Source organism: Brienomyrus brachyistius, chromosome 22 (assembly GCF_023856365.1).
Source record: "Brienomyrus brachyistius isolate T26 chromosome 22, BBRACH_0.4, whole genome shotgun sequence".
In the NCBI taxonomy this organism is placed as follows: domain Eukaryota; kingdom Metazoa; phylum Chordata; class Actinopteri; order Osteoglossiformes; family Mormyridae; genus Brienomyrus; species Brienomyrus brachyistius.
Genome location: NC_064554.1, coordinates 18,313,358 through 18,336,365, shown reverse-complemented (window position 1 = coordinate 18,336,365; position 23,008 = coordinate 18,313,358). Strand labels below are relative to the sequence as shown.

Below are 23,008 nucleotides of genomic sequence, written 5' to 3'. Positions count from 1 at the left end.
TTACACAGAGAACTTACGTGAGCTCGCAAAGTATGGTAGGCGAGGAGGGACACACAGCCTCTATGGCAAAGACAGTGTCTGTTTCCCCTTCAAGATGGCTACGGGCAAAGTGTACTTTTCATGTCCTTGGCCGGACATCCATTAGGGTCAGCTGAGACCAGTCTCCTGAAGCCTTACACAGACGGAGACACAATGAATCCGGAGTCCCCCATAAGTCTGTGACATCATGTCTGGTGATAAGGAACAACTAGACCTGGATTTTGCACAAGCACCTCCCACATTAAAATGCCAAAATCTCAAATCAAACTTCAGCAGAAGGGGGTGAGGCCGTAACCACGGCCAAGATAAAATTCTGGGGCTTCCACTGGGTGAGACCAGTGATTGACAGCCCAGTGTGATCCCGCCCACTATGGGTTTCAAAACTTCCTGTTTCCTATCAGAGGGAAGTTCAGGGTTTGACCCAAGCATCATGGGTGGCACCATTTATAGAGGTAGGGTTTAAAAACAGAAATAGATGACGCCGCATTAGCAGCCCCCCCCCTCCCCCAGCAAGAGAAGCGTAATTAATCACATCACTCCTCCAGCAAAGTGAATACAGAAAGCTATTAATAGGGACAGATTTCCAGCATCTACTCCCCCACAGAGCCACATTCAATAGAGCATGAATAACACTGAACTGGTTGCTGCTAAATCCCACCCCCCCTACCCGAATATCACCCTCAGGAGGTACAGTAATGTGGGGGGGGGAATTCATCTCCTCACCTTAAAATGTTCACAGCTGAACTGCTTCTTGTGAAACTTGGTCACAAAAATGAAAAGATAATTTACTTCGATAAATAAGATCCTTCCCTTCTGTGTTGATTCTTCAATGACATTAATGGGGGTGGGGGCAAGCCAGGGGTCCAGAGATGCACAGGATACACCAGGAGTTCTGGGGAATGTTGTCCAGCATGTTTCCATGTTGAAAAACCCAGCAAATGCTCTAGTGCAGACCGTAGCACCTGTGCCTAGAATGAAGTGAGTTTCCTCTCTCTCTCGTGAAAAATTTGCAAAAAAACTTCCTCGGATGTCAGCCAGGGGAAAACCAACATCTGCGCAGACACCTGCTGGCTCTCGTGCAGGAGATGTCCTGCCTGACCGGGAAAGACTGTGCCAGCCAGGCTCTCTGAGGCTACTCCCCGCACCCGGCTACGCTGTGACTCCACCCCGAATCACGCACTCTCAGGAACGGCGTGAAGTCGCAGCAAAGTGATCTTAGCCATCTGTAGCCTTTGCTCAGGAATGCCAGTGTTTACATAGCCACAGGTGCAAAGTGTATGTAGGGTCATAGAACCAGCACCAAAATTTACAGCTTAAAGGACGACAGCCAGCTAACATGGATGCTGAGGACAAGTCTTGGTACAAACTGTTTAAACACACAAGGGAGACAATACCCCAAATCTGAAGATGGGGAAAGTCCTGTTTGAGTTCTGTGCTAAAGAGTTTTAGGACGCCACCCAAAAGAAAAACAGCTTCATTTTTTTACCATGTTAACCATGATGGTTCTACTGTCTGAAATCAATTCTGTGACCCAGGTGTCCAGCAACCAGCAAAGAGGCCTTTGGAGGGAAGATCCGCATACCACCGGCACAGACGCGCCGACTGATGAGTGATTAACGCGGCGAGAAGGACAAAGAAATGCAGACAGACAACCGATTACTGGCTCCATAACTGCATAACTACCTGGAATCTGGCGGACAGAGATAAGGCCTGAGCACAGGCCCGCTAGGCCCTTATATGGACACATTTGCAGGCTACTTCCACCGGCTCGCTGATCCGGGATCAGCTCGCCCTCAGGATGTCAGGCTAGCACTGCTAGGAATGAAAAGTGCCGTAACTGAGACACGGCTGCTGAGGAGGCTTCGGACTAAGAGAGAATCGCTCGAGAAAAACAGACCGAGCTTTTTCCTGATCGAATCTCTGCCTTGAGGGATCACCGGACAGTCACTCGACACGTCTCAGGCACGAGTCGGTTTTTGGCTCCGCAGATGGTGTCCATGGGGAAGCGTTGCGGTTTTAAGGGCAGCACCGTGACATCGTGGCGTCAGGCAGGCTGGATTCGGTGCTGGCCAACCCTAGGACGCCATCTTTTGAGGGGGGCACCCACTCATCCAGCTGATTTCATTTTGTCGCCAACAGGGGGCACTGGTGGTGCCGTTTGCCCAGGGTGTCACATAGGTTACAATCAGTATGAGTGGATTTAAAGACCAAGGAACATGTTTGCAAATGTGTTTCTGTAGCTTGACCACTTAATATTAATTAATTTTAATAACTTTTGGAATCCTCAGATCATCATAGAGCAGAAAGCAGGAAAGGCTCCATACCTCTTATTATTCTACAATTAAGAAATTTGTACAGCCTGGAATTTCCCTAAAATGATTACGATTAATACCCAGTTCCTTAACTGCTACCCCACAAGCAATGCCAGTTAGCAGCGGGAAAAAGGCCTTGGAACACACAGGGGTGGATTTAATTTGTTGGTTTACTCCACTTCTTGTTGGTTGAACCCAGCAGCACATGGTAACTCTTTCGAGTCATGGCCAGAAGTCACTTTGGATGAAAGTATTGCTTTAACAAATCACAGCTTCGATTTCACGAGGAAAATTAATAAAACTCAACCCGTTTAAAGATGGTTGCCTTACTGGCTGTGGTCTTCCTAAGGGAATCGGTCACTTTTTTTACACACAGCTTCAAAAATCACGTAATTTTGAACACTCAGTCCTTCAACTCTGACCCAGGTGCTTGTGGGCCTCATCATCAGCCTGAGGCATCATGGGAAAAAAAATCCACCCACGCTTTCCAAGTGGCTCGAACCAATAAGCCGATGCAGCAGAAGGACTCATATCACTTTAACCAACAGTCGCAGTCGCTTTAGGAAAAAGACCAAAATCTAGGGATGCTTTTGTTTGCATTGTTTTCGGTTCGTTTGATTTCGTTTAGTTTTGTTTTCCTCAGACTCATGATCCTGGACTCCTCGAGCCACATAACCACCAGGACAAAAACTACTTAGACGTCCAAACAATTAGATCAAAAAACTACAGACAGATGCAAACATTTCAGCTGGGTCTCCCCGCAGGCTGTAATTTCTGATAAAAGGGCTGTAATTTTGTGCTGGTGTTTACATAGTATTCCCTGCACCCCCCCCCCCCCCCCCCGCTCCCTTCGCTGCAGCGCCCGCTGCGAGGTCTGCCGCAACGCTGAACGGAAGCACGACGCATGAGTGGCTGTGGAGGACTGTAAACAAATAAACAAAAAAACAACAGAATTTACAGATTTAGCCAACCAGGCTCTGCCGTTGACTTTTGGGAACCATTGGCTCACGATGTTTAGCAAATACATTAAGGAATACATCTGTATCCCATGTGACATGTGTGTGTGTGGGTCAGTGAACATGTATCTCGAGGTCAAAATTTGGAGGTAGGTTGCATGGGTGGTTCATTAGACATTCCATGTATGGGAGCACAGCACAGTGTCCTAGTGAGTATGCTTCCCGTAACCATGGCAATGTGGACCACACCTCGACACTGTTGCCCCCGACAGCAGCCCATGCTTTCCAAAATGCTACAAGGAACTAACAGGTAGGGTGTGGCTAGAGCGATGAGTCTGTAAGTCTGGTTTGAATCCGGAAGCTACGACTTCCTTTGGGGAAAAGCACCATTAGGAATTCCGACTAGGAAGGATCTTTGCTCTTTCTCTAAATCGCCTCTGGAATTCTGGGATTGCTGCCAGAGGCTAAAAGGATATTTTCTCCATGTCATGCAGTAATTTACAGCGATGTTTCCCAATCCGGTCCTCGGGGATTCACTGTAGGTCCATATTTCTGCTCCCTCCCAGGAGGGACTATTTGTGGGTCCCTGAGAACCGGACTGAAAAACACCAATTTACAGTAACAAAAAGTGCCGATGACACCCAACACCACTGTGACCCCAGACCTCCCATCAAATTGGCACCTGCACCTAGGCAACGGGTCACGACTCCCAGCAGGCAGCACCCAAAGATGCCCGATGTCCTCCGTCATTCCAGCGTCGAGCACTAATTTTGCTCAGAATTTTTGTCGAGCTGAGGGCTTTTTGGTCTCATGGCTGGAGTGGATCTTAGTCTCAGTCCGGGGAATTTGTTGAACCTTGGGTTATTGTTTCCTTGCTCTCATCACAAGCCAACAGGGTGGCCCATTGGGAAGGCAAGGCAAGTTTATTTATATAGCACAATTCAGATGCAAGGCAATTCAAAGTGCTTTTCAGAGGCATGGGGATGCACTGAAATAGGAGACATTAAAGTTACATTTAAAAGACAATAAAAACAAAACAATAGGAATCCAGCAGCTAATGCTGCTTGAACCCCTAAAAAAATCTATAAGGCAAAGCAAACAAATAAATGGTTAATGGAAGAAAAGTTACGTTTTATATGCAGGGTTTGGATAAACTCCTGCTGATTCAATTTATCAAAAAACTTCAGCAAACAGTAACATTTTACGCTCTGATTTAAATGGGATCCTGATCGGCCACTCCGGCTTTGGGTTTCAGCCGGGGACGGAGCTCCGGGTAACCAGCACGCCCCGCAGCCCTCTGAGTAACGTGCCGACTGGCGTCGGGACTCGGAGCGGCGCCTGCTGCAGCGAATATCCGTGCTCCGCTCCGCCCTCTGGCTGCGGCTCGTTCTCCAGCTCTGCCTTGCGGAGGGAGATGTTCTCAGGAATGTCTTGTCCCCAGAGAGTTGCCTGGCGACGGGCTAATCGCAGCCGCGCACACGGAGGGCCGCTGACACGTGGGGAGGGGGGGGTCTCGCCTGACACGCGGCGCCACCGCCGCCTCATCCTGTGATAACAGACGCCAGCGCACTCTGTGTCCTCAAGCACGCAGTGTCACCAAGCCGCGGACAGCGGCAGCAGCCGGAGTCAGAGCCTCGAAATGCCACGCTGAGCTGTAGTGGGATAAAGGACCTTTTTGTTTGGAAGAGGTTTGTTTGTGCTGTGGTTCATTAGCTAAAGGACGGGCTTCTGTGTGTGTGTGTGTGTGTGTGTGTGAGTCTATGTCTCTGTGTGCGTCAATCGGTGTGTCGGTGTGTGTGTGAGTCACTGTGTGCGTGTGACAGTGTGTGTGTGTCTCTGTGAGCGTGTGTCAGTGTGAGTGGGAAAAATCTTATCTTCCTTCCACCTTCTTCATTTTATGGCAGAATTCACAATGTCAGTGTCAAGCCCAAAACTGCATCATGTCTAAAACCAAAAATGTTTGGTACAACCCCCACTGCAAGAACAGTGACGTGTGTTAGTGAGAGAGTGTGAGACCGCGAGAAAGTGAGAGTGTGATTGTGAGAAAGTAAGAGAGTGTGAAATACTGAGAAAGTGTGATGTGAGTGAGAGCAAGAGTGTGAGAGAGTGTGAGACTGCGAGAAAGTGAGAGTGTGATTGTAAGAAAGTAAGAGAGCAGTGAGAATCTGAGAAAGTAAGAGTGTGACAGAGTGAGAGAATGAGAGTCTGAGAGTGCGTGAAGGTATAAGAATGTGTCAGAGAGTTTGTGAGCATGTGTGAGCGTGTGTGAGAGAGCGAGAGTGTGCGAGAGTGTGCGAGAGTGTGTGAGAGTGCTCCTCGCTTAAAGCTAGCACAGACGGTAAAGAAGCCAATCAGGTCAAATGTAAAGAATAATCGCTCCTCTAAAGTGCAGAGCGCATATGAAGTAAATCCCTCTCTGGAGTTGTGCTGCTATTTTGGAATCGTGCATCGCTGCCTGACGCGAGCATGTGACGCCAGCCTGCCAGCCAGCCACGCCCCCCCCCCCCCCCCCCACAGCGAGCGAGTGAGTGAGCGATGCCGACTGCCTGCCTGTGTTTTTGAGGCAGAAAATCAAGGACAAAACGCAAAGATGAAGATTTGTAACCTCCAAGAAAAAAATAACTGAGACCATCATCCCATGCAGGGCCTGGGGGGTGTGTGTCCCACGCAGGGCCTGGGGGGTGTGTGTCCCACGCAGGGCCTGGGGGGTGTGTGTCCCACGCAGGGCCTGGGGGGTGTGTGTCCTATGCAGGGCCTGGGGGGTGTGTGTCCCATGCAGGGCCTGGGGGGTGTGTGTCCCACGCAGGGCCTGGGGGGTGTGTGTCCCATGCAGCCCCCCGCCTCCACAAACAGCCATGACCCAGCAGAAGTGTTTACAGAAGAAGCTGCCTCATGAATTTCTTCCTTTTCATGCCCCTTGATGTGAACGACGCCGGCAGACCTTCCTCGCCTCGAGTCCCTCTGGAAGCAGACGGGTTTCATTAAAAGTCCTCACACAGAGGCATCGTTCCGGGCCGGTCACAGCACCCGGCAGAGACCCTGATACCAAGACCCCCGGACCCAGCGACAGCTACACAGGCTTAAGAGCGACTCCGAGGCTCAGCCTGACATGGGTGGGTGGGTAGGGCCACCGCAGAGGGACTCCCTGACACTCCACTAAGGCGGCCAGCTGTCACTGCCACAGGTCACCATCAAGACTCAAGGTTGTGTGCTCAAAAAATAACAATAGAGGTTTCTACTCCATCAGGGATTCCTCAACAACAACACATGCCCTATGTAGATATCTACACATCCATTAACCTGGCCCTATCACTCTTCTGTACTCTCCTATGTGAATACAATTCTAATATGCTACAGCATAATGACAAATCGAGTTAAAACCACATCCTGGCCTGTAATTCTGGCGTTTTTTCCACAGGTGGCGCAATGCCAAATTGCTCATAGTAAACTACTACTGCCTGGGTTGCACTCAAACACTTTTTCAATTCCATGAGCTTTATGATCTCAGTTTTGCCATTTTTTTCTTGTTTTTATTAATTTTTTTCTTCCTTGTGAAATAGAATGTTTGTTGAAGCATATACATTTTGACGAAAACTCATACATTGCTCAAATTGAAGTACATCTACGCAAGAAGAAATTATTCATGCTCTGGCTACACCGGCAGAGAAGCTTTTCGCTTTTCACACAGAAACAGGAAGTTGGCCCAGGTCCCTGACAGGAAGTAGCATTAAAATCAAAGGCTTGGCCAGGTAGCTTCGGCAGAATGCGCGCTAGGCTAGCAGTGAACCACTGGCCATATGAGTCTCAAACCTCACATCTGCTCGTCCTTCAAACGGCAATGAAGGAGCAGGGGACTGCAGGGCAAACCAAGTCTTAAATCAAAAAATCGATTAAGTCGAAACGCTCGGGATGTAATGGCTTTAAACGCATTGGGCCGCACAAACGAAAAGGAGCAGCCGCCGCGCCTTCATGACGTGACTGTGGGACTTCAGCCAAAAAACACGAGACCCATCCTCCATATCCGTCTGCTGTTCGCCGCCGTCCTCTGCTGATTAACGATCGGCCGAGGTCTGGAGACCCCTCTGCGGGGAGCCTGTCGCTTTACAGCCTTCAGCACGGTGATTTCCAAGGCTGCCTCTCTGGGTACCTTCATCACTGCTGTAGCTGCCACTTTGCTAATACTTCATACCCAAAAGCACTTTTCAATTTACCGTTTACATTTATACAAACTGACTCCTTGTAAACCCTGGGGTCAGAAATGCGGCTCCTTAAATGTTGGACTGATGCCAGAGTTTCCCTCCTTGCTGTATTCTGGTTCGCATCTCGGAGAACCTAAAATTATTAAGGAACCAATATGCATCTCTTAGCTACATCCTTCCCGGACGGTGAACAGACCTAATTCTGACGTGTGTTGTTGTTCTGACAGCCGCAGGTTAATTACGGCATTTGCTCGAGGTTTAACTGCTAATTGCTTTATTGCGTTCGGGGTGATAATGTCAGAGAGGGACTTAAACATCTGTGCTGATGTCTGAATCTTTTACAACCTCACAGCAGATCAGAGAGAGAGGAGAACAGCCCCACTGAGGAACACTATGGTGTGAGAAAAGGAAGGACAGAGGCAGAAATTACTGTAGGATACTTCATTTAAAAGTCTTCATTACTTTTTATTTAGTTTTTATATTTTGTTCTTTCACCCGTTTAGTTAGCTGCGATAGATGCGACCAGATCTTCTAACCCAGTATGCAAATGGCAGTCAACACCTTCAAACGGACGCACTTTCCAGGTGCATGTTGACACTGGAGATCAGCACACATACTGTACTCGCACAAAAAAGCTTCAACCTTGGGCCGGAGCTGCCATGGTTACACCTTCACAACAGACTAAGTACAGAATGGCAAAGCCTTACAAGACCTCAACAAGGCGTGGCACACGCCCACTGGCTCCAGCCGTGCAACGCGATTGGCTCCGGCCTCAACCTCGCTTTATGGGATTGGCCGCAGATCCACCAAAATAATAATATATTGGACCAAGAGCTACGCAAGCCTACTGCATTTAGTCTGGAGTCAGTTACGGTGAATAGATGATTCCTGGTGACATCCAACACCCAGCCAGAATCCCTTAAACTTCAGGACACTAATAGAAGCCAAACTCACAGCAGAAGGTTCATGATTAATATCACAAAAAGGTCATTTGGTCTTTAAAAAAATTTTAAATGACATAAACCTGTCATTGTTGAATCATTTAACAAGACCCAGGCCATCAGCAGTTTTCTGTCACATTGGCTTCTGTAGAACGTTTTGCATTCTAGAGTCGTCTGAGGCTCAGAGCCAATCAAAATGGAGGACAGGGGTCACTGGTCGGTCACGGCAGCAGGGAGGAGACCCCGCGTGCCGGCAGCCTAGGGTTCGCGTTCCTGACACACGTCTAAAGGCCACCCTCAAGGCCGAGCGTTTCTGGAAGGATCCGGAGATTCTTGCGTGATTCATGGGAAGGAGAGAGGAGCCTTCCTGGGCGAGGGGCCAGCTGTCACTACAGCGATGGACAAACGGTTTACATTCGCATTTGTATTTAAATGACTCAATTACACAGCCGTAAAAAGGCCTAGGAAACAGCTCTGAAGAACAAGAAATCGTAAATGACCTGAACTGTCAACCTGCAGGATTTGCAGGATTGTGTGGTTTAACATGATTACCGCTCACAAATAAATCGCAAATATCTATAAATACCCATTTAGTAAACACAGTGCAAAAACCTGCTGTGCAAATTGCAAATTGTTTAAGGTTGAAATGGTTATGAAATATACAGCCACAAAAAAAATTAAGAGACCACAGGACAATTTATTTTCACTCATTTCTCATTTTTTGGATGTGTGTCTGTGAATAGCATTTTTTTTTTGCAAACTCCAGCCAGTGTCTCCCTTGCTTGTCAGTGATGAAGCGCTTCTTCCTTGCTTCATGGGACTTCAGTCCGGCTTCTAGGAGCCTGTTATGAACTGTCCTAGCAGTGCACCTCACACCTGCATTTAATGTTTCCCATTCCTTTTGAAGGTCACTCAATGTCATCCTATGATTCATGAGAAACTGCCAGATAAATTGACAGTCATCTCTGCCATTAGAAAGTTGCTTCTGCCCTTCACCTGTCTGGTCTCTGGTCGTTCCCAGTGTCTCCTGCTTCACCTTGTTCTTCTGCACTGCCGTCTTAGAAACTTTGAGCCTGGAAGCAACCTGCTGCTCAGTGTAGCCTTCTGCCAGCAGAACCGGGATTAAACCAGGATTTAAAAATGCAGATTTAAGTGATCTCTTAATTATAATATATATATACGCACACTGACAGGTTTGTAATTATATGTTTGTGGGGACTCTTTTCATTTCTATGTGGAAAACGTTAATTACAACACAATGACCTTAACTCCTACCCACCCCTAACCTTAACCATAAGTAACCAAACATTTTTAGTTTTTTCATTGCAGTCACTGATTTTTATAAAGTACAGTTTTAATAAGGGAAAAAAACTGATATTTATCACGTTGTGGGGACATTCCACTGTCCCCATAAGGTAAGTTACACCCGCTCACACACACACACACACTGCCATTTTCACAACTACTGATTGCAGAATAGCCTTCTGCATTATATTTACCATAGTGATGCTTTCTATTGCCCAGTTCTTTGATTTATTACTTCTCTGTTAAAATTATTGATGTTCCTTTACTTTTTCTTTTTACTTACATCATCCTTTGCTGTAATTCTTTCTGTGCTACTGGACATAGACATTTCCCCCACAGGGATCAATAAATTTCCATCTTATATAACACTCTACTGTATCTTCTTATTAAAAGATCGTCCAAAATTCTGCTTCTAGATTTTCCTGCAAGATATTGTGGCTTATTGACTTTGCTCAGTGTAATTGTCCCAGTCTGTTCAGCCCGTCTGAGTCTGTTCCCCAGTTTCCCCAGTACTACTGGTTATGGCTCTTGGTGGTGATACTGGTATGCCATTGCCTCTCTCATCTGCCCTGCTCTTCATTCATTCTGCATTTTTCCATCCATATTTCTGCTGTACATATCCCATAAGCCCCTGGGATGGAGGTCAGAGTGTTCATCCTTCACACAACCTGTCCTCTAAGCTCAAACCTCTTTGGGGCTTTTAGTGAAAGACAAACAGCTACATAATCTCCACCGCCGCCAAAAAGCTCTCAGCCACACTCGCGGGAGATGGGGGAGTGGACATTTGTTTTCCGAAGTCAGGCCGGAACTCCTGGACGAGCTCGACGTGGAGCAGGTTGGGCAGATGTTGGTGTCAGGTGCGTGTCGACAGAGCAGCTCATCGGCGAGCCGGTGGTGCGATGAGTTGCAGGCGTCACACCCCACCTATGCCTCACAGATGCTGTCTCCTGATAGCTGTGGGGGGGCAGCTTTCACCAGCAACAGTACCTGACAGATGTGGAGCATGTTACGCTATGAAGATGTGAGAAACACAAACGCACGTGTCCTCCAGGAACTGCCTTTCGAAACACGTCTGCTAAGCTCTAACCGTCGATGCTGAGGGGTGGAGATGGACACAGATCGCTTGTCTTTAAAGCTAAATGGGATGGATGACACACATGGAGGAGACAGCTGGGACCTTCGGTGCCAACATAGGCACTGCAGGAAACCCCAACCAGGCCCAAAAGGTGCCCAGAAGCTCCAATCCATGTCATCCTCAACACCATCCAGAGCCGCCAGAGGCTGAATCCACCACTTAGCGGTAATTTACACGGCCATTTACATCACGCAAATTAGGTCTCGATAATCCACCGAAGGAAATATGGTGCATATTTAATAAATGTTTCAAACACTGGTGCCGATTAAAAACGGTCATCTGTTACAATTTTCCAATGTTGCTACAAGCCTTTAACGTGAATTGATTTGATATTTATGGTCGCACGTGTCCATAAACACAGCAGAGCGTGATGTCGGTGCACCTGTGACAGTTGCGATTTCTGTTGTGAAACGCGGGAGGCAGATTATGCTGATTGCTGTAAAAATAAACATGAAGCGATTTGACAGGGCTGACAGCGGCTGCGCTGCATGCAAGCGAGCAGCAGTTTGCTGCAATTTCAGCCCATGTCCTGCATTAAGGCTGCAGAGCTAACTACAGTCGAAGGGCCGAGGTCTCAAAAAGCGATCTCCAAACTCATTAATCTGGATTCTTCTTCAACTTTTAATAAAGAAACCCTAATGATAATGTAGAAGTTTACCTTGGATTTGACCAGCACCAAGACAGCAGCTCCCACCAGTGAATCCAACTACTAATCAATAAATAAATAAGCCCTGGAAATAATGTCTCACCTGCCACCCAGCGTGGTTATACATCAAAGCCACGCAGATCAGCGGTCAGCCCCAAGTGGAACAACACAGCCAAACATCAGAGCACTCAGATGCTCAGGTCAGACGTAGCCAGGCTTCTAGTTAAAGTTTTTGTGAATTTTGTGGTTTAAATCGCAGCTCTGTATGTTGGGACTCAGAAGATTGCCAGTTCAAATCCTGTGATCGGCAGAATGATCCCACTACTGGGCCCTTGAGTAAGGCCCTTATCTCCAACTTCTCCAGGGCCTGGCTGATCCTACTGTCTCCTCTACACCAGTAGCATGAGTTGGCCTCCTGGGATGCTTTTCCAGCTGACCTGAAGGAGGTCTCACTTAGAGCTCTTATTGGCCGCTTTTCCTTCACTCTCTGGTCTAACCCAAACTATTTATGTTTAGGTCAGGTGGCCAAGTCAACACCATCACTCTCTTTTGTAGGCAGCTTGGCATCTCCGAACTTTTGACTGGTATGGTAAAATGTGTTCAAAGACGTGGTGTTGAGTGCATAACAGTGAAACTGAATTCAAACCACAGCAAGACAGGATTCACCTCCAATATCACCTAGAAGTCATTGAGTCCAAACCATGGACTCCAAACCATGACCTGAAACCTGATGAAATTACTTGCTCATTGTCCTCGGCCCCTGCTTTTTGGTCATCCTTCGCCGGTCTACCTTCCGACAAAGGAGTCGACGTGAATCAGCACGTGAGCACAAAGTTTAGCTGAAGTTTGTAGCCAGTCACAGCAGCTCATGTCAGGGCCACAGATGATCCACCACCTGCTCCACTGCGCCCCCATGTGGACAAGATTTCAAAAAGAACTGCACACACTTCTCATCAACACTACAAAAGGCAACCTGGGGTAAAAACTATAGTATATTTCAAAATCCACACACCCCCGTGGAGTCTGAAGGCCCATGCTAGGAACTTCATGTTCAGAAAGGTCACGAAGACAAACGAAGCATTAAGTTCACCGCTCTCAGCCCAGCAGACGAAAAAACGTCTCTTTCTAATTTGCTGTACAGAAAGAAACCACTTTCAGATGGGGGGGGTAAAAATCAGTGCTGGAAAATTCTCCACGGCAACAACTGCGCACTCGAGCCTCTCTGAAGTGACGCAACCCGCGTATCTGAATTTTTTAAGAATGCGTTCAAAGACCGAATGTATTGTTGGTAGAACACAACAGTTGTCGCGAAACGTGATCATTTAAACACCAAGAAGGATCGTAACTCTAGGGGAACACAGATATCCACACACACTCAGAGAGCAAGTAGCATCAGATACATTGCAGAATAAGGCGTCTGTTGGGGCTCCTGTTCCCTCCTCCTCCCCGCCCCACAGTTTTGGCAGGGTGTGAACACTTTGATCTCATCTCTCCTCCTTGAGATCATGGGCTGAGATGGTGGTTTCACCGAAATGTCACGTAATGACCCCGACCTCCATCTGCGCCTCGCCCTCCGGATCACTCACCTATCAGACATTGTGCGACGCACGTGCACTGGCTTGGCGGAAATCCCACCAGCATGGGGCAACCGAGCCTCCGCACGCCCCCCGCCCCCCCACCCGCCTCCGCAGCAGTGCACGAAGGGTCTTTTTTTTACACACTTGCTTGTTGCCTGGCAACCAGGTGGTTCCCTGTGACGTGGCTCCTCTCCCTTGGAGGCTTCCCCACGCACTCTAATTTTAGCGGGAGCCCAGGAGCTTCCGCTGTGCTCCGCGGGATACGATGGGCGAACGAACCGGGGCCCGGCGTGGACAGCGCCCCACCGCCGTGCCGAAGAATACCCCAGGGGGGGTGGGGGGTTGGGGTGCGAGATTCGGGCCAATCTCTGTCAAACTGCCTTGATTCCACGTCGTCACTGACACGTCACCTTCCCCCGCCGGCAATGTGGAGAACGCCTCAGGTTTATCTCTAACGTGACTCCAGAAAAGCCCATGGAGCCCTATGGACCGTCTGTCGACATCGCCATGACAACCGCATCCTCCAGCTGACAGGGGCCTCACTCAAAAGAAAAGTGCTTTTCAGAGGCCTGTTAATGTACTGAGCACTATATCAAATTCGTTTTTTTTTTTTCTAAACCAGATATTACTGCCATTTTAAAAACCGACAGCTTTTAAACCCAGGTGGTGGAATGGTTGAGGTCTCCTTAGCAATTAAATTTTTTCTGTCAAAATTAAGAATATTTCCTATTAACCATGTATGCGCAAGGACACCTAACGTAGATAAATGTGTAAAAGCATAAACCGCAGCTAACAAGCCCCTCCCACAAGACTGGCTCCTCCCACGGACCTTACAGTTACATGTGACTGCTATTCAAAAAAAATCAGCCAATAGGGGACCAGCAGGTTCAGCCCACCCAGAAGGCACCATTAGCACAAGTACCCAGCTTAAAATCCACAGTGAAGTGAAAACATGCGGAATGGACTGGGGGTGGGGTTATAAGTACAAGAAAATATACACAACACTGTATTTATATGTAATGCTGCATGAACATATTCACATTTTTCTCATCCTACATAGTTCCCTTGGAAAGTAAGTTTTCAATCAACAGATTCCAGTGGCAACAGAAAATGCATTCAAAGGAGTGCCAAGCGGCAATCAAGTACACGCATTTCAACTGCAGGCACAACCATAAATGTTCATTACGTCTTACATCTCAGGAGCTTAGGGACGATTATAACCCGCCGGGGTGGTCTCTGCTGTAACCCGGCCCAGTAATCGGATTTTACGTCCATGATGGCCATCATCAGCCTGTGTGGATGTCATTTGTTCATGTAGGGTCACAAACAGGGCAGTGAGATGTGCGCTAGCGGGCGACACTCAAAAGAACGGGGGCTCATAGCCACTTCAATCTAGAAATGGGAAAATGGCTCAGCAGAATCTCAGTGATGAGAGGACCCCCCTTGTTTATTTATCTTTGCCCCCCCTACCCCCCGCAAGGAGCTCTCCAACATCACAGATCAGTGGAGCCCCCCGTGGCCATCAGAACAGGTCAGGTCTGATGCAGAAACACCCGTCAATCTTCCAGACTTGACTCCGCCTCCCAGAGCTGGTTCCTCCAAAAGAGTAGGCCACGCCCACAGCACAGAGAAATTCCACAATAAGAAAGAACTTTATCTAAAGTCTATGGATCACTGTGTACTGCTATGAGAGTGTTCCAGGGCGTGATTCTGTTATACATCGCCCCCCTCGGCACCGCTTTTGATAATGGGCGGCAGTCAAGTATAAATCTTCCCCCCGCGAGTTCTATGTGCTTACAGCTGCTCAGTTGATATTTACCGGTGCTCTCAAAATAGCCCAGGAGCCCCTGAATGTGACGCACGAATGCATCAGCTGGGACAGACAGATGAAAAAACAGACATCCTGTCACTGAACACAGCTGTATCTAAAGACAGACTCGTTACGGCCTCCCAAGCCCACTGACAGATCCGCATCTCCTGCCAGGTGGAACTCACAAATGGCTGTAACTCCACCACCTGACCAAATCAGCCCAATTAGGTCCCCCCTCAAAACCTCAATCACTCTGTCACACGATTGGCCAAAAAGCTCTTAGGGCCAAGCGGTGAACTGCAACACCATCGTTTACTAGGTCAGCTTTTGTTATCACCTTAAAAAAAAAAAAAGAGTTAAAAAAATAAACAGGAGAGGCATTGTGGGAAAATGCAAGAAAGTCGACTGTCTAGAGATAAAACATTTCCAAAAAGGGGAATGAAAGCAGTAACGGACCCCAGACCCCAAGCCTCAATCTCAAACCCACACTCTATGACACAGTTTAAACGGCATGCCGATTCCCTCCCCGATGAGTGCAACATTATTCCACAGTGCTATTACTTAACTACTTTCTAGCCACCTTGCGCAGGTCTGTTTCACATATGGATGTTTTGCCAAGGTGAGGGGGGTGAAACACCTTTGTCAACAGTTACACTAGCAGCTTTTCTCAGGGGACGTGAACCAGTTACTTTTTTTGCAATCGCAAGCCAAACTCCTTAACTGGTACACAACCTATTACCCAAACAGAAAAACACAAACCGCTGCAAGACTGGGTTATTTAAAACGTCAGAGAAGCACATAACCACTTGATAAGGCCACTACGTGTCCCCCCAGCTTCTGAGGTTTGTACCATTTAATAAAAGCAGCTCCGCTACACAGGATGTGCTATATTTTAAGAAGTACCTTTAAAATGTCTGTCTGTCTCCCCCCAGACTATTCGCAGACCTCACGGCCTGAGATGAACAGTGCTGACCGATGTGTACTTTGAGCAAACACAACCTGTTGATGATCTGAAGCGAAGGCCAGCCTCCCGTATTTACTCACATGCTGATAAGGCTGCATCCGGCCATCGGAATCTAGTTACGTAATTACGGGCAAACGGGCAATAAAAAAAAAAAAACCCATCAAGCCAATGAGAAAACGAGTAGGAGAGAGGAGAAGGATGGCCAAGAGGAGATCGCCGTTAATCAGGGACCATCGATCACCGTTATAAATGAAGCAGTGAGTCGGATGAGGCACTACATCATGGGTTACGTGGGTGAAGCTCGCCTTAGTATTAGTGACTGCCGTCGCCACGGCAACTGCCCAGCGATGCCGGCATTCCGAGATGCCGCTTGTGGAAACTGTCGGTAACCCGGGAGATTGGTTAGCCTTAGACAACACGGTCATAAATATATCTGATGCTACAATGTCATAACTGGGGAATCAGTAGAAGAAAGATAGTAAATGGTTGTCGCATCCAGACTTGGGGGGGGGGGGGGGGGGGGGTTTGTCGGCAGTGCTTTTCAGATTTTCTGACTCTTGAAAAGGCAAACAACCCTCAGCGCTGAGAAGTGTCAAATTGGTTCACTTAGGGAAATAATTAGTTCAATCAAGCACTTATGTGCTCAACTGGAATGGGAGAGTCTGGCCCGAACAGCCCAAGCTCTGGCCAAAACCCGTAAGTTCACTGGTGCCCAGCAACTGCCAGTGCTTTTGCTGGGGAAACTCCCTGCCAACACAAGCCAGCCCCACAGGAAGAAAAAAATACTGTAACGGGGTCCCCAGGCAAGACAGTAGGCGCAGAGGCTGATGGGAAGCGGGGGCCTCCGGCACGTGGGAAGCGCCCACTGGGGGCTCTGGCTTCCTCCACGGAAAGGCGTCTCGAATTTACGATGAGCCACCGAAGGAGTAGCGCGAGAATGCTACACTAATGACAAGCGCTTCCCAGAGAAAACCTGCACATGCACGCAGGGTAATTAACTCCCCACTTAATACCTACCACTTCATTATCTGTTCCTCTTATTATTACTTACTGTGCAACCTGCTTACATTTCACAACTCAAGCACCTAATTTCCGCATGCAATATATATATATATATGTATATATATATATTTTTTCCTGGTGCAACGTAAGCAGAGCACCGTGCGAGGTATCGTCAGCAAGAGCTCCCGTCAGACTCGTACGCGGCAGCCGGCTATCGTGCTGCAGGCCACACGTACTGAGCTGCGAGGCAAACCGAATGTGATGCTTTGCTGAAACAGTAACTGCAGACTGTCATTAACCTGGGGGTGGAGTGGGGGGGGGTGTTCTGTGACTTACTGCTAATAAGATCCTTCCAGCGTGACCCAATTTCACACGAGTCCAGCGCTGACACTCCGTGTAATTCAGCCAGTCATAATCATTTATTGTAGCGGCTAAGCAGGTACATTATGTTCTGCAGCCGTATAGGTTACTAGCTGACACTTGATACAATCACTTAACATCACTACCGCAGAATTCCTCTCAGGGCTTATGGCCGTAACCTTTCTCCATTTCCAGAACAACCCCCTGCTAAGATCCACACACAGCATCTGTCTGCTGGGTATTTACAGCAGAGGTCCAAAGGCTGCCACACAAGCCTACAAGTGCAGGGAGATTTGCGGCGGGAGCAATCAAAAGCATATATGCCCTAGTCCGGAAGTGGAGAAACGACAAACTGTCTCCAGGAAAAAGGCGGAGGGTATCACACTTAAAACTGGCGCACGCCCACAGCAGCATTACTGCTAGAAGAATGCCCATACATCCATGCAACTGTCAGATATAATAAAACTAAATATTGCAACTGGAGTGAAGCCAGTCGTCCTGTATTTAAAGAGAAGCCAGAAACCAGAGGGTAAAAACACGACAAAATGACGTCAGCAAGCATAAAAACGAGCACAGCGGCAAATAAAAGTGACCCCATCAGTACCGCTACGTCACACTGGTGACGTATATCGCACTATCGGAAACATGCAACAACAGCCCGTCCTTTCTGCAACGCAAATATACAACATTTAAAAAGGGATCATGAAAAAAAGCACCACGGCCAGTGTTAGCTAACAGATATTCAGCGACCTACTAATTCATTGGCCGTACCACCAGTGAAGAACAATAGCAATTCCATCATCCGCATGACAGCCACGCTTCGCATGCAGATCGGGGGATCAGCTTCAGTTTCTGTGCTATCTGAAGCACCGGCTCTCTTTTCCATTCCCATACCTTCGGAGCCGGGCCGTCGGAGTTGCCAATTCAAGGGGACCACAACTCACAGTGCCCTGTGTAAAGTTGGCTGAGGGGTGGCCCAAGGTGACATTCTGTCAAGGGGGCCAAAATCTCCAAGGTACGCCCTTGCTTCGGAGTTTATAAATTATAAACAAATAGTTATTTATGAACTGTGCCCTCCTGAACGATCTGCAGTAAATCGGTCGTAACAAGAGAGCTTTTTATGCACGCTTAAACGGCGATCTAGCTACATTTTGTAATAATGTCAGAGTAACTGCTAATGATATGTTTCGGGTGCAAATGGATCTGTGCGAAAGTGAAGCACGGAGCCGTAATGTGAAGCGGCATCTGTGCGTTTCCCTTATGCTTGATTTACCGGCTGCCGTCAAGGCCTGAGTCTGTTTGGCGATGCCTCCCCCATACATCAATACTGCAACGCGTGTAAAAAAAAAAAAACACCAGCAACAAATGAAACACTAAAGAAACCCACAACAAAAAACCTAAACAAGATACCGAGAAATGAGCAAATTGATCTGTTTATGAAGCACCAAGCTTTCTAGCAGACAGGGCTGACAGAACCAGCCATTATTTCTATGAAATGTTTTGTTTCAGATCTTCACAGAACTTGACGGAACTCCAAGCCGACTCGATGCTAGTAAAGATAATGTAATTCAAAATACCCCCCACCTTATCAATGCTAATAACTTTTGTATATTTTAATAAATCTCCAATGTTTGATGACACCTTCATTTAATTGTAAAGTTTGCAGTTCGCCGGTCCCTGAAGGGCTGAACATTAATATGAGACATAAAGGGCTCACAGTTCCCATGAGTACACCAGCCTAACGTTCTGCTTTTGCTCAAACGCTGCAAAATGCAATAATTGCCCATTTTCAAATTTTCACTCTCAAGGATTGCAGACGCCCCCCCCCCCCCCACTCCAACTCGTGTTAGACACAAAGGTTTCAAAAAGCGATTTAGGAGATCAAAAGCCTGGCCACTCTGCACAAAAGAAATGTCAGGCACGTTAATGCAAAAAAGGATATGGATTACAGACCAGTCTGAGACACCAACTGCGAGGTCGAGTTGTCTGTTTGATGCAAAAGAAGACAACGGGTGCCAGGCCCGGGTACGGCGGCTGCTCCTTATCATCCATGACCAGGTCAGGAGCGGGATCGCGGCCGCTCGACCCGCCGGAACCGGTACTCTCCGCGTTAGGGTTCCCGGCGCTGCCGTCCTCCTTCTCCTTCTCCTCATCGCCCTCGGTGTCCTCGCACCGAACCGGGAGCTGGACAGACTCCCAAATGGGTACCCTCACCTCCTGGAAGTCCAAGTACTGTACGGGCTTTCGCGCCTCGCCATCAGTCATGATAGCGCAGCTGGCAGCGGGGTCCTGTAACAGCAGAGGTGAGGGTCACCCACTGACGGCAGCGAGACAATAGACGCGCTTTGAGAGAGCTGCGGGCATTAATGTGCTTCAATACAGCGGCATCGCTACCAGTTACTGTCGCTCAAGTTCGGCACGTCCGTCGAATCGCTTTTCCCTGTTTGAATATACATTATAATCCGCATTGCCGGATTGGGATCATTTGCATCCTTTTTAATTTTTTTCTTCTAAAAAACGTGATTAGAGGCAAAACCTAAAAGCCATCGTTTTATTAATATATACAAAAAATAGCAGTACAGAATGTTTATCCAGCAGCAGTTATATTTAAGAAAAGGAAAATCAACTATATCTTGAGATCTACACCATTGCGTGCTGGAAGTATTTGTAAGATAATGACCTACAATTGGATCCGCAGTGATGACTGATATGCTGCTTGAACAGTACGGTTTTACCAAAAGTTAAAATTGAACAAAGAAATTACCTTTCAGCTGAGGTACCGTAAGTTCCCATAAGCGTTTCTTGTAATGTCAGTACACCGCAGCCAAATCCTTCGTGAGCCGAAGCGTGCTTCTATTGTACTTCGTTTGCGCACTCCCAGTGTACTTTTCCGCTGCTCTGATTTGCGTAGATTCAGATCCGGATTGCGGCACCTTAAGTGAACAGATCGGACGGGAATAACAATTTCTAAAAAAATCGCAGCATCTGTGCTGGACGGAGAGTGAGGCTCGGCACGGAGGCGCCCATCGCCGTGCGTCCGCGCCGCTCCAGCTTCCTTCTCGTATTGATACGTCAAACTTCTGGGTTCCCCGGTTCCTCTTACACGTGATGCCGCTTCGCACCGGGACGATCGGCACCAGCACCATGTGCTCAGTTCGGTGCGTTTTCACCTTCTTTACCTTGTTTGTTTAGACAGCACTATTTAGGAAGTAAGAGCAAAGGGAGTGATTCAAGCAGCGTAACCAACGCTGAGTGAACCGCAGACCGCATGTTACACCAGGGATCTCACGGCAGCTTCTATAATGGCCTGTTTAAAGAGCGCTATTGTGCGTAATGTGGCGTCTTTTTGTGATATTGCTGTACGATATAACCATTCCTAGCGTGCGCTCAAAATCCATGCCCTGTAATCCATCGTCTTCATATTTAAGTCAAAATTATTATACCTAATAGCGTGAATCTTCAGGAAAAATCCCATAAAATGTCAAATTTCTCATGATGTCTTAGCGCATTTCAGCATCAGTGTGAGTTAAAATGCGTAAAGAGAGTTGAAGGTGGAGACTGAATACTGCCTGGGTTTTGGTTTGACTGCAAAGAGAACTAATTAGCGGCGGATCGTACTGCGGGTAGCGCATGTGTGAGATGTGAGCAGTTTCTGCCGCTGACGGCGTCCTCTGCCGCGTCTCCCCCGGGACCGCTACGCCTCCACACTTTGGAGAAGAAGCCAGAACTAAAAAAAAGAAAGAAAAGAAATTAATAAAAAAAAGCCCCATCAGATTTGCGCCGCCTCATATTCCAGCTACGGACTATTAACATTTCATTACTCATCGTGCGTTTGTAAATGTAAATGTATCACTCAGAATGATGTATTCTGTCATGGCATTTTTAAATCACGTTATCATTTGAGGTGTAAGTGATGGAGACGAGCGTAACTCGGGCGACAAAAACGTGACGGGGACGCTAAACGTTGTAAAATAAAATAAAAAAATCGAGGTTTCGTGATTTTGGGATTGGCATCTTAGTGTAACGGTAGGTACTTAGCCTGACTACCCGGAATCTATACAGTATCTGCTGACCAGCCCCCCCACACGCTTCCTGTCAGGAAGTCTTCTCCAGCTATTCACCACGACTGTAACAGGAGACGCCGGCATAGTAAACAATTACTGTCTGTTTTGAAAGCACCACCTGCCTGTTTCTCCCCGCCTGGTCGTGAAGAAAACAAGGTGGTTTTGAACTCTGCCCTACCTACTTCCCTGTCCTCTCCTCTGTGTATCTATACATCTAAAGGGGCACCAGGGACTGTATGTGTGTGTGTGTGTGTGTATGTGGGGGAGGGGGGGTGATATCTTCTGCTTTGGACCAAACATAGAAAACATATCAGTGGACCTCAGCAGAACTGAAGGTCCACCTTACAGCACCCAGGCATTTATTCAAATTGTATAAAACTTGTTCAAATAAACGGCTTTAAAAAATATCAATTATCAAAGGAGGATTCTGCCAAAATTTTATAGGACTAACACATGTCCGCCGTACGTTCCTCCCCGTGTTTACCGCATTATGAAGGTTCGTCAAATAAGATTTTTTTCGTACATCTGTTTTCTTTACCGACATGTGGCTCGCTGTCCGTATCTGGCCATTTTTTCATTAATACCTAGAGGATATTTGAGCATAAATCAGAACACTTTCTTTGTCGATAAAGATTTGCTTCACCGTTCACGGTACAATGAAATTTACTTTGGATATGCCGTCTGGCTATTTAAAAAATGTACTTAATGTAATTTTTGGCCGTAAGCCACCTGAAATGGACCAGCGGCCTGATCAGTCGCCACGCCCCCCGTCTGCGAACCATTTGTCCGTCTTGGGAATCACGACCTGGCGATAACCTTTGCAAAAAGAAGGAAACCATCTCAGCTTTTATACGACTTCACCACTCAGCAGGAAGACGGAGATGGGAACCGTGGGTTTAAAAAACCTGTTAAAAAAATGAGGTTTTCTAAGTGGAGTCGCTTTCCCCCGTTTTATCCGTCTCTCCAGCTCTTTATATATGATGCGCAGAGCACGTAAATGAAGATGGGGGCATTATCTACGGTGCCGTTTAAGATGACACGACTACGTAATGCGGTTTGATTGGAAAATCTATCCAGCATCATGAAATTCAAGAAATGATCAGGGCAAAGTCATTTCATAACCCTCACTAATTTTTCGTCGTTATTCTGAATTTCACCACTGAAAAGTGAATGCGGGATTAGACCTACACACACACACATACACACTGGGACTGTGTAACAGGTGTCAGTGCGTATGACAGCAGTGAAGGGGGGGGGGGGTCTTCGCTTAGCTGCTCTGGTGACGTCCAGACACTGCTGCTCTCTTTGTAGAGCTCTGGTTTCACAAATAAGGGCAGTCTGAATTTCATCATGGTCCTTAACCCCATTGGTCCCTCCTTCTCCTAAATGACCATCATCTGTTCCGAATCCCAGCTGTTCCGCTTGCTCTTCTCCTGCCTGGACTCGTCAGTATCTATAGTTTTCATTCTTTCTTCTTTTCATTATTATTATTTCTGTTGTTGCCACTGCTGTTGTTTTTCTCAACAGCTAAAGGTACGCTTGGTCTTTCCTTCAGTTGGGTTCCAACATTAGAATCTTTTACATCTAATATTCTTTGGCTCTTGAGTCTGTCTTTCCTCACAGATGCTCCTAATCTGATGAATCATGCTTGTTCCTTGAGCTTCTCATCCCTAATATGGCTTAATGTAAAATCCTTCA

The 23,008-nt window shown here is 47.4% G+C and overlaps 1 protein-coding gene across 3 annotated transcripts in view; it reads right to left on the bottom strand.

Moving 5' to 3' along the window:
- Window positions 1-21,129, bottom strand: part of LOC125718347 (voltage-dependent T-type calcium channel subunit alpha-1H-like) — a 58,820-nt gene extending 37,691 nt beyond the window's left edge. Inside the window, exons 1-2 of one of the 3 annotated variants that reach the window (XM_048992137.1) lie at window positions 20,011-21,129; window positions 19,200-19,535 (exon numbers count right to left, since the gene is read on the bottom strand). The gene's annotated coding sequence lies outside the window, so the exon portion shown is untranslated. The remainder of the gene's footprint in view (window positions 1-19,199; window positions 19,536-20,010) is intronic. The other 2 variants (XM_048992136.1, XM_048992138.1) reach the window with 2 other exon arrangements.
- Window positions 21,130-23,008: the final 1,879 nt, after the last annotated feature.